Source organism: Rutidosis leptorrhynchoides, chromosome 7 (assembly GCF_046630445.1).
Source record: "Rutidosis leptorrhynchoides isolate AG116_Rl617_1_P2 chromosome 7, CSIRO_AGI_Rlap_v1, whole genome shotgun sequence".
NCBI lineage: Eukaryota > Viridiplantae > Streptophyta > Magnoliopsida > Asterales > Asteraceae > Rutidosis > Rutidosis leptorrhynchoides.
This window is the reverse complement of record NC_092339.1, coordinates 154,548,518-154,568,887: the sequence shown is the minus strand read 5'-3', so window position 1 is coordinate 154,568,887 and position 20,370 is coordinate 154,548,518. Positions and strand designations below refer to the sequence as shown.

General features: G+C 32.8%; 1 pseudogene; it reads left to right on the top strand.

Moving 5' to 3' along the window:
- LOC139858826 (indole-3-acetic acid-amido synthetase GH3.10-like) overlaps positions 1-20,370 on the top strand; it is a 288,869-nt pseudogene that overhangs the window by 38,456 nt on the left and 230,043 nt on the right.

The window sequence follows — 20,370 nt, the reverse complement described above, 5'->3', positions numbered from 1 at the left end:
ACATGAAGCATAAGAAATTTCGTTAATCTATAAAGAAAGAACGAAGAAATGGCATGATAAAAGAATCAGAAGTTCAAAAGAATTTAAAGAAGGAGACAAAGTTCTTCTTTTCAATTCACGATTCAAGCTATTTCCTGGAAAATTGAAATCAAGATGGTCTGGACCATTCATAGTCAAAAGAGTTTTCCCATACGGAACGATAGAATTAATAAATTCAAATGGGATTGAATTTAAAGTTAATGGTCACAGAGTTAAACATTACATACATGGTCCGATGGAAGTCGACAACGAAGTTAATCACAATTTCGACACCACGGCTAACTAAGTGTGGGGAGAATCAAGTCTTTAAAGGATAATATGTATTTATGTTAGAGTTAGATTGTCTGTTTTCGTGTAGTTCTCGAAAATGGAACCCGAATGGTCTTTCCCTAGCAGACCCTAAAGAACTAGTCTTCTCCCCCCATTCTGAATTTTTATTTTTTTTAGGTTTTTACAAAATGAAGACTGCCTGTGAACTAAACCATGGTCTAATGCTACACGCTTTGATCACTAAACGTAATAATGACATACTACCAAGTGAATTAGTATCAGTAATCAGAGAAAGAATGGACGGAGTTAGAAAAGAATCCAGATGCGAAGATAATAAGTTACAATTTGGTAAAGGAAAATCAAAATCCGCAGCGAAAAGAAGAGCACGACACCTAGAACGATGTCACAAATGCGGAAAATGGTCACATGGAGGTAAATGTTCAAATAATCAAACCTATTCAAATACCGAATTTGTTACTTTATGCAGAGACGGACCGTTCATATGTTTAGAAGAAAAGACACTGAATGCTCGAGGTTACGCCTATGTAGCTATGGAAAACCAATTAAACCGACTATCTTATGAATGGGATAGATCATATAACTAAGAAATCCATTTCACAGGTATGTCTGTACAGTTTTTATTTTTATTTTTATTTTTAACCTTTTGATAATAAACGCTAATTTGTTCGCTAAAAAGTATTAAATTGGTATTGAATAAAATTAGGTTTGGCGACCGAAATTATTGATATCATTCAAAAATTTATTACATCACTGCGAAATTTAACGTTTATTCTTAAGGTATAAATATCTTTAATCAATCAACCCAAAATATTTCAAAAATTCGTCATGAGTTAAATTAGGTTTTGGAACCGAAATTACTTTACCGAAAATAGGGGCGCATATTTTTGATAATATTTGATTGATTAAAGTGGGATAAAAAGACAAAAAGATTTTTAATTTTATTTTTAGCATGTTTTTAAAATTAATATTTAAATCTTAATTTAATATTGTAAACTTTGTAAAAACAATATATTTAAAATTGTAAATATTTGAAAAATTAATATAAGTTTGGTGTGAATTTATAATATGAATTTTTAAATTAAGTTTGGTGTGAATTTTTAATTTTTAAAATATGAATTTTTAATTTTATGCATTTCAAATTTTAAGTTTAGAGTGAATTTTTAATATTAATTTTGAATTTTATATTTAAATTGTGTGAATTTAAAAACAAAAATTTACTTTATCTCATTAAGTTAAAAATATGATTTTTAAAATTCGTCGTAAGTTGAAGACTAGGTCTTTGAACCGAAATTGCTTCACCCAAGGGAGGGACGAGAACTTTTATTATCATTATTTTTAATCTTATTGATTTAAAGTATGCCAAAAACATTAAAAAAACCCAAAAATCTTAGCTTTTAAAACAATCGCTACAAAAAGACAAATTTTAAAATTTTGTCGAGGGACGGACTAGGACATCGATCCGAAACGACCTCGTCCTAAATAACAAGGGAAACAAAATTTTAAAATTAAGTACTTAATTGTTTTATAAGTTAATGATTATAAAAAAAAAATATATATATATATATATATATCAAACTCCGCGACTCGCGGAGTTTGAAGGGTTATTCACCGCGAGTCGCGGAGGGACTAAAAATCAGAAAAAAATATAACCGCAAAACAGATCAGTCCCAACCCACAAAACACACAAACACTGCGAAAACTGCTCGAAAATACCCGAAAAATACACCCCAAAATCACAATTTTTAACCGTTAATCACTAAATTTTTTACTAAAATCATGTTGAGAAGGATGCTATCTAGGAATTACTCAAGAAAAACGGTAAATTTCTACACCTAAACACCATTTAATCCGAAATTTTGTGTTCTTGAGCAATTTTTTCCCCAATTTGATTTTGATGCTTTTTAGTGTAATTATGATTAAATTGTTTATGTATTATGCTTGTATAACCTAGATTGATGCTATTTAACATGATTAGAAGCCTTAAACTTCAAATTTAGAGTAATCTAGGGTTTGTGTTCTTGAGCAAATTTGGGGCTTTTTGATATAAACAGGTTATGGCCGATTTTTGTCATGAATTGTTGCTAAATTAAGTAGTGTAACATGTTTAGGTAGTTAAATGATCCAAACTTTGAGCCTAAACATGATTTTGAGAATTAAAGTGGACTTTTTCAAGTCTAAAATTCATGAACTTGATTTTTGAAAGATAATGCCATTTGAGACTTGTTTAATTGCTAGTAATAATTATTTTGACATGTTATTTGAGTTGAATGCTTATGAACTTGGCGAACATTTTCGTATATGCTTATTTGAAAAAGTGTAGATTTGATAAAAATGTGAAAATGAGCTTAAGTTTGATATAAATTGATCATGTCATTGTAATTATTTTGATTGATGATTTTGCTGACACTAATGCATATTTGGATGCACAAAAATTGTGTTTGATGTGTTTTGCAGACTGAAAGGGGTGAATCTTCATCACAAGCCCGCAATGCTCCTGCTGAGAATGTGGAACAACAGGAGGTGGATAACTACTACAAGCAGGATATACCTCATCCAGTCATGACCTTTTCTGATATGCACTTGGAAGAGTTGCACCCAAACCTGAGATTTGACAGACTTTGGATAGATTATCCAAAATATCAAAGGGGTTTGCATACTCTTCATTCTAAGGTTGTTGAGGTACCGAGGGTCATAGAATGGGGACCCTTAGAAGCTGTAGAATTGGCCGGGCCAATTAGAGAATTACTTGTACAGAGGTATGGTAATTCTACTTTTAATGACTGGGTACGTTTATTCACCATGCATAGACCTGTATATAAAGTATGGTGTGAAGAATTGTTATGTAGTATAGAGTTGAATGATCGGGTAGCTAGTTTAACCGATCGTTCTTTTATTAGATTTTTGTTAGGCGGTTCGATGCGCCACATGTCTTTACTGGACATGGCTCAGGGTTTACGTATATATACGCCTGAGGAGTTAGCATCTGCCGATTGTAGAGGGTTGATACTAAACGGTAGAAAGATAGATGAAAATTTTGATACACACGGTGTGTGGAGTCAAATGACAAGCCATCACCGTTTCAAAGGGGGACATTACTCTTATTTGGATATAGATAGAGCCGAATTAAGAGTGATTCATAGGTTTTTAGCTAATTCGATTACACAAAGGGGTAAAAACAAGGAAAAGGTAAATGAACAGGATTTGTTTTACCATATGTGTATTCGAGACCCACAAAGCGCTGTAAGTATACCATATTGTGTGGGTTATTATTTATCAGCTATGGTTCGGGGGATGCGACCGCATAGCATAATAGGAGGTGGTATTTTTATTACTTTGATTGGTGAATATCTCGGTGTGGATATAAGTCGGGGGGGATTATTAATAGAAGAACCAGAACCCCGCGATACTATAGGTTTAAATGTATACCATGGTGCGAAAGTTTTGAAAAGGCAAAATAACGCCGCAGTACCATACCATGGTAGACATCCACAGGTTGAGAGAAACCAACAGCAAGGTAATGTAGGAGGGGGGAATGAGATGCAAGAAATGCAAAGGTTTATAGCTTCTCAGGAGTACGAAAATGCTAGACAGAGAGCATTTGAAGATTGGCAAGTTCATCAGAACCAAATCATAGCTCATTGCCAACATATAGGTAGAAACTATATTCCTACACCGAAACCCATCTTCCCTCCCTGGTCTATAGAGATGCAGCCACCGTATCCTACGTATGACCCTGCCGAAGCATTCTATAGCACCTATGGTTATGCCTGGAACCCCTATTGGTACCAGTATCATCCCTAGTATATTTAATTTTTTTTTTTTATTTTGTAATTTGTAATGATTGATACGTTTAATACTTTTGTTAATATTGTAATCATTTTTATAATTGTTTAACTTTTATCCTTAGATTTTAATAATTTTTGAATGTGGGGTAATATACCAAACTTCAAAAATATGTATATATGTTTGCAGTTTATCTTATGTACACAACAGGGTAAAACAACGCATTTTCCAAGACTGGCATTAAGTTCAGCAAAAGCAACTAATTTTGACGACAAGATGCAAAATATATGTGAAATAACAACAAGACGGAATGAACAAATTATGTGCACCATTTATCATTCAGCAAACAAACGCCAATATATTTGGAAACTTTGGTAAAAATTTAATCATTTTCACACAAATCACCCTCAATAATTTAAATTATTACTGATTTCTTGCAAATGAGGGCATTGCAAGATCTTAAGTGTGGGAAGGGGTTAAATTCTTTCGGATTTTAAAATTTTTTACTTTATACACTTGGTTACCATTAAAAATACTAGTAAAGCAGTAGTTGTATTAGAATCTAGTGCTCTCTGATAATAAAGAACAGCCCTAGTCTTATATACTGACTACCCAATTCTAGTAAAAATTTTCAAAATTTTCAATTAAATAAACTCAAGATCATGTTTATACATATTTATGAACGATAAAACTAGGTTTTAACACCGAAATTATTGTTACCTCGGAAAGGATATAAATTGAGAAACAAACCAAAATGTTAAAATTCATTTAAAATGGAATAGAGGACGATAAAAAGGAAAATAAAAGCCAAGTGTGGGAAAATTTATCAAGTTATCTTAAACATATGTCACATATATCTGTAACAAATAACTGAAAATACTTTTGCTTTGGACTAAACTAAACTGTTTTACCCGATGAAAGAAAAGAAGAGATGGATCTACACGATGAATCAATTCCATCATTAAAAGGAAGTAAAGTCTTCCGAAAAAGAAACGCGCTTCTTGATTTAGGTCATGAAGTTGTCGTCCAGACCAGCTGTAGGTTGACAAAAAATCCAGAAAAGTCATCACTAAAATCAGCAGGAAATCCACGGACCTCAGCATCAAACAGGGTCGCCAAGTGGTCAGATTTATCCTAACCATGAGAAGGATTTATCTCGTACAATGGGGGGCACCATGCAAATTAGCTGGATAAGACTAATGAATCAGATCCCCAGAAAGGATAATCTCCTTAAAGATTAAAAATCAGCTTTTAAGACTGATATTACTCAATCCTAGAGATTGACCTTAAAGATTGAGAATTCAAACTCATGGAATTCAATGATATCTAAACTCGAGCTTGAACGAGAAAATATTTTGATCAAAATTACAAACCGATTTGTTTTCTGAAAACCCTATTTTCAATGCGTTCATTACCATTGAACGTAAAATCCTAGGAATTCACCTGGAATTTATTAGGTCACCTGAACTAAAATGGGTGTCAACCGTAAGAATGGTGGTTGCATAATGGTCAAAGACAGGACCTTGTGCCATACCGAAAAATTATAAGGGTGAGCTTTACTATTGCTCCTACCAAGGATAGTAATTGCGTCCGACACGTTATAGACCATAATTAAAAGCATGTCAGGGGACATTGCCTTAACAGTTGCTTGTTCAACGCTTTCCTTTACAACCGGACGGTAGTTTACCGAAAGGTAATATACGGGACAAGTGAACTGGACGTGTTACTTTCCAAATACAAGGTTAGCAAGTGGGTGACACAAAACCATAAGTTTTGAGCTAAAATTTTCAAAACTAAAACCCACCAAACCCACAAAAATATTTTGCAAACACCGGTAAAGGGTTATCCCGGAAAACTTATCTAGGGTAAAAACTAGATTTAATTTTCAAAAGATCAAATGTTTTCATAAAGATCCAATTTCCTTAATGGATCTAAATTTTTATAGTCATGTGGGACTGTAAACCATATCGTTACTACCATTGTTTATACCGCCGTATAGAAAATCACTGATGTACAAAGTGTGAAGAATAAAGAAGTGATTCTAGTATTTTAAGACGATATTGCTTGAGGACAAGCAACGCTCAAGTGTGGGAATATTTGATAATGCTAAAAACGAACATATAATTCATAGCATTATTCCTCAAGAAAGACAAGCTTTTGGTTGCAATTGTTCTATTTACAATTGATATTCGTTTAAATAATAAAAGGTGAAGACAAAAGACAGATTCGGCGAATTGAAGTCGCAAACGACCAAAAAGCTCAAAAGTACAAAAGACAATCAAAAAGGTTCCAATTATTGATAAGAAACGTCTCGAAATTACAAGAGTACAAGATTCAAAACGCAAAGTACAAGATATTAAATTGTACGCAAGGACGTTCGAAAATTCGAAACCGGGACCAGAGTCAACTCTCAACGCTCGACGCAACGGACTAAAAATTACAAGTCAACTATGCACATAAATATAATATAATATTTAAATAATTCTTATAATTATTTATATATTATAATAAATAATAAAAACCGTCGGCAAGAAAGACTCCAAACTGATGTGAGCTGTAATTTCAAACTCCGTGACTCGCGGAGTTTGAAGGCAAAAATGCCGCGAGTCGCGGAGCCCCAAAAGTCAAAAATCCCTATAAAAGCAACCGAATTCTGATCGCAAATCATCATCTTTTTTCTTCTTCTCCTCAAACGTAAAATATATATATATATATTTATAATTTATATTTTAATTTTAATTATAATTCTAATAATAAGGGTATGTTAGCGAATGTTGTAAGGGTGTAAGTCGAAATTCTGTCCGTGTAACGCTACGCTATTTTTAATCATTGTAAGTTATGTACAACCTTTTTACATTAATGTCTCGTAGCTAAGTTATTATTATGCTTATTTAAAACGAAGTAATCATGATGTTGGGCTAATTACTAAAATTGGGTAATTGGGCTTTGTAACATAATTGGGGTTTGGACAAAAGAACGACACTTGTGGAAATTAGACTATGGGCTATTAATGGGCTTTATATTTGTTTAACTAAATGATAGTTTGTTAATGTTAATATAAAGATTTACAATTGGGCGTCCCTATAAATTACCATATACACTCGATCGGACACGATGGGCGGGGTATTTATATGTACGAATAATCGTTCATCTAACCGGACACGGGAATGGATTAATAGCCACTAGAATAATTAAAACAGGGGTGAAATTATGTACAAGGACACTTGGTATAATTGATAACAAAATATTAAAACCTTGGGTTACACTCAGTCGACATCCTGGTGTAATTATTAAACAAAGTATTAAAATCTTGTTACAGTTTAAGTCCCCAATTAGTTGGAATATTTAACTTCGGGTATAAGGATAATTTGACGAGGACACTCGCACTTTATATTTATGACTGATGGACTGTTATGGACAAAAACCAGACGGACATATTAAATAATCCAGGACAAAGGACAATTAACCCATGGGCATAAAACTAAAATCAACACGTCAAACATCATGATTACGGAAGTTTAAATAAGCATAATTCTTTTATTTCATATTTAATTTCCTTTATTTTATATTTAATTGCACTTCTAATTATCGCATTTTTATTGTTATTGTATTTAATTGCACTTTTAATTATCGTACTTTTTAATTATCGCAAGTTTATTTTATCGCACTTTTATTATTCGCAATTTCATTATCGTTATTTTCTTTATGCTTTAATTTAAGTCTTGTATTCATTTTTAATATTTTACATTTGGTTTTAACTGCGACTAAAGTTTTAAAATCGACAAACCGGTCATTAAACGGTAAAAACCCCCCTTTATAATAATAATATTACTTATATATATATTTGTATTTTTATAAAAGTAAACTAATATAGCGTTAAGCTTTGTTTAAAAAGATTCCCTGTGGAACGAACCGGACTTACTAAAAACTACACTACTGTACGATTAGGTACACTGCCTATAAGTGTTGTAGCAAGGTTTAAGTATATCCATTCTCTAAATAAATAAATATCTTGTGTAAAATTGTATCGTATTTAATAGTATTTCCTGTAAAAATATAAGCTATTTCGTATACCACGCTGCAAACATCAGAAACGGAATGGGGTTGATCAATTTACCTTCCACAAGAACATCCTTGAAATCCTTCAATGCATAATTAAAAATGCCCAAAATGAGCTCGGTGATGAACCGTCACCACCCACGACTTGCTTCGATGATGAAGAGGGCTGATTATTTAAAGGTAAAGAAGGTACCTCATCCGAACGATTAATATAATCACTGGTGAAAAAGGAGTCGACTTCCACCGCTTCTTCAAGCTCGAATTTCAAGGCATCTTCGCCCTCGACCTTCTTTTTTCCTTGTGATACATGCATAGATGAATTAATTATAATAAATGTATTTACTCATGTTATTATTTAATGTTGTGCTTCATTCCAAACTACTCTTGAATAAGTGTTAACTAGTACTACTAAAATATCATACATATATATGTATAGCTCTGGAACAACAGAAGGAAGACAAAAGTATGTTCCTTTCACTGCTCACAGCTCCAAGACCACTCTCCAAATATTCAAGCTAGCAGCAGCTTATAGATCAAGGTCTATATATATATATATATATATATATATATATATATATATATATATATATATATATATATATATATATATATATATATATATATATATATATATATATATATATATATATATATATATATATACATATATATATATATATATATATAGTGGACCAATCCATGGATAAGCACTAAATGGGGTACAAACTGGATAAGTGAATATGGACCTCACATTAATGGAAATCCCAATTTCATACTAAAAAACGCAGAGGGGTATAATCGTAATTAATATATACCGCTTGTTCCAGCCTAAATTATCACTTACTGAGGAAAAACAAATTAGGGCTCAATAACTACCTACAGGTTCATATACATTTGTTCCAACTCTAAACTGATTGAATCACAATCATCAAACACAAAATTATTGAGCGATATGGTATCACCACTGCCATCACCACCACCACCGCTGTCACCTTCGCCACCGCTGTCACCTCCGCCACCACTACCAACACCACCATCACAATTGTCACGAACCCTCACTATCCAGAATCAATTGCGTACTCCATAAATTGCCGGAATCAATTAGCTTTTAAATGAATCGTCCACTACATCGAATGCTTTTGCCGGTCGGAATTATATGCCGCATGAATGAGACTGTACATCTAATGGTCCCGTTGTTCATGGCAGTAAAACCTTGGTCTGAAACGTGGCAGTGAAATCAGTTTTTATGTTCAAAATTAGGGTTTAATATGTTAACGTTTGTTCTTTACTTTTTCAGATCACGTTATATCGAACGCTATTAATCAATCAGCTGCTGAATCATTACCTCATCTCGTTATTTTGAATCCTATTAATCAATCAGCTGCTGAATCATTGCCTGATGATGTTATTTCGAATTCTGTTAATCAATCAGTTGATGAATCACTGCCTGATACGCTTTCTAGTAAGATATACTTTTTATACTTTATCATGATATGAATTAGTTATGTTTTTTTTTTTTTAATGATGAATGAATGAATGATAATTGCATTTTACAGGTTGTTTTCATATATCTTGTGTTATTTGTGTATTTTATGAATGTTGAATGATAATTGCATTTTACAGGTTGTTCTCATATATGTTGTTGTTATTTGTATATGATGAATGATAATTTGCAGTCTAGGTTTTTTATGAATGATAACTGTAAAGAATGTGATGAATGAAAAAAATAATAAAACATAATAAATGATTAAAAAAAATAGCATGAATGATAAAAGAAATTTTATGAATGATAAAAAGAAGGTGATGTATGAAAAAAAAACAGAATGAATGCTAAAAATTTCAGAATGAATGCTAAAAATTTCAGAATGAATGTTTAAAATTCAGAATGAATGATTAAAAAATGAGTATGAATGGTAAAAATTCAGAATGAATGATAAAATTTTAGTATGAATGATAAATATATGAGTATGAATGGTAAAATTTTTGTTAAATGACTATGATTGATTATATGAACTTTCAACTTTTGTTGTTTTTTTTTACTTTTTTAATCATTTCTATGTACTTATTTGTTGTTATTGTTTCCTTTTTTAATCATTTATTATGTTTTATATTACTTTTTTATAAGTACTAGCTCAGTTTGTAAAAATCATTTTCTGGTTTTTTTTTAGGATGAAGGTCCTGATGGTCAGAAATTACGGTTTCCTATGGTTCTGACTTTTGACCGGCGTTGACCCAATTTTTCCTGCATTTAACCTGACTTTTGGCTGTTGACCGGCTTATAAGAAAACGGAACGGGGTTGAAACGGTTTAGTCACCAAAACGCCGCAACGGGCGTTGCAACGGACACAACGGACGCCGTTTACAACAGTGGTTATTGGTACTGTCTTTGCTACATGGCAAGAAAAAAAAGATGTCTATTTTGAATTAGAAGATGAAAGTGAGGATGAGAATGAAAATGCGGATTTCGAAGAAGAACATTTTGATTCAGAATAATTTTTTCATGTTTAAATTTTTCCATTTTTTTGAAGACCATACTGTTTGTAATGTTTTTTTTCATTTTTTTTTTAATACTGTGTAAGAATAATTTGTACTTGTTCTACTAATACATTTCCAAGTTTTTTAATTTTGGGTGTTTTTTTATCATCCATTGATACCTTTTATCATTCATCATGTTCAACCTTTTATTTTATTATTTTTATCAATAATTTTTGTGTGTTTAGTATATCACAAAATTTGCAACTCTTTTTTTTTATCTTGTTACCTGCTGTTTTTATCATTCATACCATATTTTTATATTCATACAATCGTTTTCATAATTCAGCATCTCAATTATTATCATTCATTACCTCATTATTACCATTCATACTGTTTTTTATTATCATTCATTCTATTTTTTATCATTCATACACTATAGTGTATTTTTTTATTATTCATAGTGTTTTTTTTTCATTCATAGTGTATTTTTTTTTTATCATTCATAGCATATTTTTATCACTCATCATTCATCATGCATAGTATATTTTTATCATTCATAGTGTACTTTTTTTATCATTCATAGTGTATTTATTTACCATTCATAGTGAATTTTTATCATTCATAGTGAATTTTTACCATTCATAGTGAATTTTTTATCATTCATAGTGTATTAAGTGTATTATTACATGTAAGACCCTAAACTCAAGTGTACATGTGTACATAAACGTCGAATAATCAAACTGTATTAAACTGAAACTCACAGACTGATTTTGAGTGTGTGCGTGCCGCGCACATTCAGGGGTGCGCTCCGCGCACTGTTTCTGCGACAGAATTCTGCTTTTTCTAATTAAGTTTAATGAAGGGCATGTTGGTCTTTTCACTTGAGAGTCAGTTTTATGCCACTAAACGGCAGGTTGGTGGACTCATTCAAGTCCACAATCTTATCTTCAATCTCTCATCTTCAACCTCCAACCCTAGAGTGAGAAAGTGTTAGAGAGAGAGCTTGATTTTGGGAAGAAGGAGCTTGAATTGATCAAAAGCTCGAGTGTTAAAGTTGTTCATCTCGCTCCTAGCTATGTTGTGGTAGTATTGGTAAGTTCTAACTCCGAGTTTTCATAGTTTGATTAGTGTTCATAATTGGGGTTTTGATTTGGGTGTTCTTGAGTAAACCCACTAGTTAATAATTGTAGTGACCCGAACTTTTACATGTTTATATATTAAATGAAAACTATATTTGCATGATTAAATGTTTCTAACATGTTAAGCAATCAAACTTGTTAAGACTTGATTATTTGAAATGAGTTTCATGTAGACAATTGACCACCCAAGTTGACCGGCGATTCACGAACGTTATAACTTGTAAAAATTATATGATATATATATATATATATATATATATATATATATATATATATATATATATATATATGGATATATATATAGTTAACATGATATTATGATAATAAAGTATCTTACAAGGTATATTAACAATGAGTTATATACATAAAATGAGACTATTGAATTAAGAAAACTCGAAACGATAAATATAATGATTATCGTTATAACAATGTATTACTAAATACATATGTATCATATTAAGATATTAATACACCATGTTAACATATTAACATAACAATTTAACATCTCATTTAAGTGTAATAACAATGGATCAATTACATTTAACAAGATCGTTAACTTAAAGGTTCCGAAACAACACTTACATATAACGACTAACGATGACTTAACCACTCAGTTAAATATATATACATATAGTGTATTAAGATGTATTAATACAATTTTGGAAGACTTCATGACATATATCAAAGTACTTCTACTTAACAAAAATGCTTACAATTACATCCTCATTCATTTTCATCAACAATTCTACTCGTATGCACCCGTATTCGTACTCGTATAATACACAGCTTTTAAGATGTATATACTATTGGTATATACACTCAATCATCAGCTCCTTAGAAGCCCATGTGAGTCATTAAACATGTGGGAACCATCATTTGGCAACTAGAATGAAATATCTCACAAAATTACAAAAAATATTATAAATCATTCATGAATTATTTACATGAAAACAAACTTACACATCCTTTATATCTAATCCATATACCAATGACCAAAAACACCTACAAACACTTTCATTCTTCAATTTTCTTCATATAATTAATCTCTCTCAAGTTCTATCTTCAAGTTCTAAGTGTTCTTCATAAATTCTATAAGTTCTAGTTTCATAAAATCAAGAATACTATCAAGTTTGCAAGATTACTTCCAAGTTTTCTAATCCAATCCAAGTAATCATCTAAGCTCAAGAAATCTTTCTTATTTATAGTAAGATATCTTTCTAATACAAGGTAATACTCATATTCAAACTTTGATTCAATTTCTATAACTATAACTATCTTATTTTGAGTGGAAATCTTACTTGAACTTGTTTTCGTATCATGATTCTACTTCAAGAACTTTCAAGCTATACAAGAATCCTTTAAAGCTAGATCAATTTTTGTTACTTCCAGTAGGTTTACCTACTAAACTTGAGGTAGTAATGATAATCATAACATCATTCGATTTATATATATATAACTATCTTATTCGAAGATTTAAACTTGTAATCACTAGAGCATAGTTTAGTTAATTCTAAACTTGTTCGCAAATAAAGTTAATCCTTCTAACTTGACTTTTAAAATCAACTAAACACATGTTCTATATCTATATGATATGCTAACTTAATGATTTAAAACCTAGAAACACGAAAAACACCGTAAAACCGGACATACGCCGTTGTAGTAACACCGCGGGCTGTTTTGGGTTTGATAATTAAAAACTATGATAAACTTTGATTTAAAAGTTGTTCTTCTGGGAAAATGATTTTTCTTATGAACATGAAACTATATCCAAAAATCATGGTTAAACTCAAAGTGGAAGTATGTTTTTCAAAATGATCATCAAGATGTCGTTCTTTCGACGGAAATGACTACCTCTTTAAAAAATGACTTGTAACCTATATTTTCGACTATAAACTTATACTCTTTATTTTTAGATTCATAAACTTAAGTTCAATATGAAACCATATCAACTTTAATCACTCAAAACGGATTTGAAACGAAGAAATGACGGGTAAAACAAAATTGGATAAATTTACTAGTTTTTGCTACGAAAATTTTGTAACAAATCTAGACTAAACATATCCTAACTAATTTATATTGTATTATACATATTATGAAATCTTGGGATACCATAGACACGTATACAATGTTTTGACATATCATATCGACCCTTCTATATATATATATATATATTTCGGAACAACCATAGACACTCTATATGCAGTAATGTTTGAGTTAGCTATACAGGGTTGAGGTTGATTCTAAAATAATATATATACTTTAAGTTGTGATCGAGTCTGAGACTTGTAGACACTGGGTCGTGGATTGATTCGAGATAATATATTGCTTTATTTTTGTACATCTAACTGTGGACAACTAGTTGTAGGTTACTAACGAGGACTGCTGACTTAACAAACTCAAATCATTAAAACGTAATAAAAATGTTGTAAATATATTTTGAACATACTTTGATATATGTATACATATTTGTTATAGGTTCGTGAATCGACCAGTGGCCAAGTCTTACTTCCTGACGAAGTAAAAATCTGTGAAAGTGAGTTATAGTCCCACTTTTAAAATCTGATATTTTTGGGATGAGAATACGTGTAGTTTTATAAATGTTTTACGAAATAGACACAAGTAATCGAAACTACATTCTATGGTTGAATTATTAAACTGAATATGCCCCTTTTAGCTTGGTAGCCTAAGAATTAGGGAACTGGCCCCTAATTGACGCGAATCCTAAAGGTAGATCTACGGGAACTAACAACCCCCATTCTGGAATTTGGAATGCTTTAGTACTTCGAGTTTATCATGTTCGATGGGTGTCCCAGAATGATGGGGATATTCTATATGCATCTTGTTAATGTCGGTTACCAGGTGTTCACCATATGAATGATTTTTTATATCTATGCAGTTTGCGAAATTCCTGATATGAGATGTGTTATAAAAATAAAATCTTGTGGTCTATTATTATGATTTGATAATATATAGGTTAAGCCTATAACTCACCAACATTTTTTTTGACGTTTTAAGCATGTTTATTCTCAGGTGATTATTAAGAGCTTCCGCTGTTGCATACTAAAATAAGGACAGGATTTGGAGTCCATGCTTGTATGATATTGTGTAAAAACTGCATTCAAGAAACCTATTTCGATGTAATATATTTTTATTGTAAACCATTATGTAATGATCGTGTGTAAACGGTATATTTTAGATTATCATTATTTGATAATCTACGTAATATTTTTTTTTAAACCTTTATCGATAAAATAGAAGTTATGGTTGTTTTAAAAATGAATGCAGTCTTTGAAAAACGTCTCATATAGAGGTCAAAACCTCGCGACGAAATCAATTAATATGGAACGTTTATAATCTATATGAACGGGACATTTCAGTTGGTATCCAAGCATTGGTCTTAGAGAACCAGAAATTGCATTAGTGTGTGTCTAACCGAGTTTGTTAGGATGCATTAGTGAGTCTGGACTTCGACCGTGTTTTCTTTAAAAACAATTGCTTAACACTTTTTGTTGGAAACTATATATTATTAACATGTAAATATTATATGATATATTAATCTCTTAACATGTTTGATATTCTGTGATAAATGTCTACCTCTAGTACAAATCCCATCGACTCACCTAATAATAATGAAGAGTCGAATATATTTTAGGAAGATTCACAAATTCCCGAAGAGGAACCGGAAGAAGAGGAACCGGAAGAGGAGGAACCGGAAGAAGAGGAACCGGAAGAAGAGGTTCCGGAGGAGGAAATATTAGAAACCACAGAAAAACAGATAAATAAAAGAAAATCCTCAACCAATGGACCAAAGTTAATAATGGTCAATGTTGTTTCCGCCGAGGAAGCAAAATATTGGGAAGATTACCAATTTTCCGAAGAATCGGATCCCAATGAGGATTCCGATGATGTTATAGAAATTACCTCGACCTAATTTGAAAAAGCAAAAGAAAATAATAAGGGAAAGGGCATCAAAATAGAGAAACCTGATTCCAACCCCGATGAACTTTATATGTATCGTCAACACCCGTATTTCTTAAGTTGTAACAATAAACCGGAAACCTCTAAGCCACCAGGTTTTTCTAAACCATTTGTGAAGACAACGGCTCGTATTAGAGGAACATAATATATCCCTAGAAAATTAGCAAAACGAAACAGGTCCGAAGAAGAAGAAACTAGTGAGTCATAATAAAGAGTTGTAATCATGAGGTGTAAAATATGTAAAATAAGTGTGCTTGTATTTTTCTTGTTGTATGTGAAAATTGCTTGTATTATTTGATAATTATCTTTTACGAATCTAACTCTCGTCTATTTTTACAGTATAAAAACAAAAAAATGGATGTTAAGGATAGACAACCAAAAATTTTAGAAGACCTATCCGGGGACATAATTGATGAAATCTTGTCTAAAGTCGGTCAGAATTCGTCGGCACAATTATTTACGGCAAAATTAGTTTGTAGAACATTTGAAGAACGTTCCAGGCATGCCTTAGTTTATAAAAGGCTTTCATTTGAAAGATGCGGTATATCACATTGGGGACACCGTAAGTTACATCGTGTTTTCTTTAAAACGTTAAATGCGGGGAACCCAAATGCAATTTTACGCTACGGGTTAAGAACCTATTTTGACTCAACATATCCCAACGTAGGACTTTGTGAGTTAGAAAGAGCTTCTAACATGCAATATAAAGAAGCATGTTATGCTTACGGGTTAGTGATGTTCGCTTCTCACTTTAAATAAAACCTTCCCACAAGTGACGGATTCAGTAGTTGGGGTGAGAAACAAGGTTTTTAGATTATTACGGGGCTGTTGGGCATTACGAAACCCTCATCCCTTTGACGATGTTACAACATGTTGTCTTGTCAACGACCACAATGGTTATGTTCTACAAGACCAAGGATGGGAAGTAGTCTTAGTAAAACTAGAATGCATGACTTGTTTCTGGACTTATGAATTACGTGTTTTTATTCCCTTTGCTGAACGACTTGCGTATTAACTAGGAATGTTGTCACAACTATTTTGTATCAAAGTGATTATGTGCTATATTTCAAGCTTTATGTATAATAGCGGTATTGTAAGTTTGTAAATTTTTGTATAAAAGTTTGAACGCAAAATATTATTATAATCAATTTTTCATATAGAATTGTAGTAGTTGAATGGTATATTAGCTACTAAGTATGAACTTAACGGATAGGTACTACCTGAATTAAAACTATAAAATGCTAATATGAAGAAAAAGCTTTTATAAATAAGTTCATATTATGCTACGAAATACTATTGACTACTCTTAATATTCTATATGATTAACTTAATTCTTTTGGGCTATTTTTGAAGAAAATGGCACCGACGACTCGTCAGAATTTGAACATGAGCGAGGAAGACTTCTGTGTTTTCCTTGTAGCAAACATAGCCGCAGTACAGGCTGCAATGCAAAACAACAACAATAACTCAGAATCTAGCAATGCAAATAACGCCACAAGAAATCGTGTAGGATGCTCCTACAAAGAATTCATTGCCTGTAAACCTCTGGAATTCGATGGAACCGAGGGTTCAATCGGATTGAAACGATGGACCAAAAAGGTTGAATCGGTGTTTGCCATAAGTAAGTGTACTGAAGAAGACAAAGTAAAGTACGCTACGTATACCTTCACAGGTACTGCGTTAACATGGTGGAATACCTATCTAGAACAAGTGGGACAAGATGCTGCGTACGCACTACCGTGGTCAGCATTCAAATATCTGATGACTGAGCAGTATCGTCCCAGAAGCGAGGTCAACAAGCTAAAAGTAGAGCTTAATGGATTACGAACACAAGGATTCGATATTACCACGTACGAACGACGATTCACGGAGTTGTGCTTATTGTGCCCGAGAGCGTTCGAAGATGAAGAGGAGAAAATCGACGCATTTGTAAAAGGGTTACCAAAAAGGATCCAAGAAGATATAAGTTCACACGAGCCCGCTTCCATACAAAAGGTGAGTCGAATGGCTCATAAACTCATAAATCAGATTGAGGAAAGAGTTAAAGAGCAGACGGCCGAAGAAGCCAACAAACAAATCAAAAGAAAGTGGGAAGAAACCAGTGACAAGGGTCACAATTTTAACAATCAACACAACAATCACAACTTCAATCGCACCAATTATCGCAACAATAAACGCAACAACAATCGTTTCAACAAAAACTACAACAACCATCCTAACAACAATAACCACCACAACAATTGTCCCAACATCAATAACAACAAACGCAAAAACAATCGTTTCAACAACAACTACAACAACCATCCTAACAACAATAACCACCACAACAATCGTCCCAACATCAATAACAACAAACGCAACAACAATCGTTTCAACAACAACTACAACAACCATCCTAACAACAGTAACCACCATAACAATTGTCCCAACATCAATAACAACCGCAACAACAACAATTCCTATAACAATAATAATCAGAAAAAGCCATGCCAAAGGTGTGAAGAGTACCACCCGAATGAGTTCTGCACGACATTTTGCACCAAGTGTAAAAGAACTGACCATGGTGCGAGAAAGTGTGAGGTCTACGGCCCAATGAATAACAAAAATAAAAGAACAGATAATGTCGGAACAAGTAATGCCGCCTTTGTTTGTTATGGATGTGGAAAACTGGGCCACATTAGGAGTAATTGCCCGAACCGAGAGAAAAATAATGGGCAAAGTCGTGGAAGAGTTTTCAATATTAATACTGCAGAAGCGCAGGAAGACACGGAGCTTGTTACGGGTACGTTTCTCATTTACAATAAATCTGCTTATGTTTTATTTGATTCGGGTGCGGATAGGAGCTATATGAGTAGAGATTTTTGTGCCAATTTAAGTTGTCCAATGACGCCTTTGGATAATAAATTTTTACTTGAATTAGCAAACGGTAAATTAATTTCAGCAGATAATATATGTCAAAATCGAGAAATTAAACTGGTTAGCGAAACATTTAAGATTGATTTGATACCAGTAGAGTTAGGGAGTTTTGATGTGATAATCGGCATGGACTGATTGAAAGAGGTGAAAGCAGAGATCGTTTGTTACAAAAATGTGATTCGCATCATACAAGAAAATGGAAAACCCTTAATGGTGTACGGAGAAAAGAGCAACGCGAAGCTAAATCTTATTAGTAATTTGAAGGCGCAAAAACTAATAAAAAAGGTTGCTATGCTGTTCTAGCACATGTCGAGAAAGTACAAACCGAAGAAAATAACATCAATGATGTTCCCGTCGCAAAAGAGTTTTCCGATGTATTTCCAAAAGAATTACCGAGATTACCTCCACACCGATCCGTTGAATTTCAAATAGACTTGGTACCAAGAGCTACACCAATAGCCCGTGCTCTATATAGACTTGCACCCAGCGAAATGAAGGAACTCTAGAGCCAATTACAAGAACTTTTAGAGCGAGGTTTCATTCGACCAAGCACGTCACCGTGGGGAGCCCCTGTTTTTGTTTGTCAAGAAGAAAGATGGTACATTCAGGTTGTGTATCGACTACCAAGAGTTGAACAAACTTACCATCAAGAACCGTTACCCACTACCGAGAATCGACGACTTATTTGATCAATTACAAGGTTCGTCAGTTTATTCGTAGATTGATTTACGTTCCGGATATCATCAAATGCGGGTGAAGGAGGATGATATTCCGAAGACTACTTTAGGACGTGTTACGGTCATTACGAGTTTATGGTTATGCCGTTTAGTTTAACTAACGTACCAGCTGTGTTCATGGACCTCATGAACCGAGTGTGTAGCCATATCTTGATAAGTTTGTAATTATCTTCATCGATGACATACTTATCTACTCAAAGAATGATCAAGAGCACGAAGAACATTTGAGAAAAGTTCTAGAGTTGTTAAGGAAAGAAAAATTGTACGCTAAGTTTTCAAAGTGTGCATTTTGGTTGGAAGAAGTTCAATTTCTCGGTCACATAGTGAACAAAGAAGGTATTCAGGTGGATCCGGTAAAGATTGAAACCGTTGAAAAATGGGAAACCCCGAAAACTCCGAAACACATACGCCAATTTTTAGGATTAGCTGGTTACTACAGAAGATTCATCCAAGATTTTTCCAAAATAGGGAAACCCTTGACTGCATTAATGAATAAAGGGAAGAAATTTGAATGGAAGGATGAACAAGAAAAAGTATTTCAATTGTTGAAGAAAAAGTTAACTACGGCACCTATATTGTCATTGCCTGAAGGGAATGATGATTTTGTGATATATTGTGACACCTCAAAGCAAGGCCTCGGTTGTGTATTAATGCAACAAACGAAAGTAATTGCTTATGCGTCTAGACAATTGAAGATTCACGAGCAGAATTATATGACACATGATTTGGAATTAGGCGCGGTTGTTTTTGCATTAAAGACTTGGATACACTACTTATATGGGGTCAAAAGTATCATATATACCGACCACAAAAGTCTCCAGCATATATTTAATCAGAAACAACTGAACATGAGGCAGCGTAGATGGATTGAATTGTTAAATGATTACAATTTTGAGATTTGTTACCACACGGGAAAGGCGAATGTGGTAGCCGACGCTTTGAGTAGAAAGGAC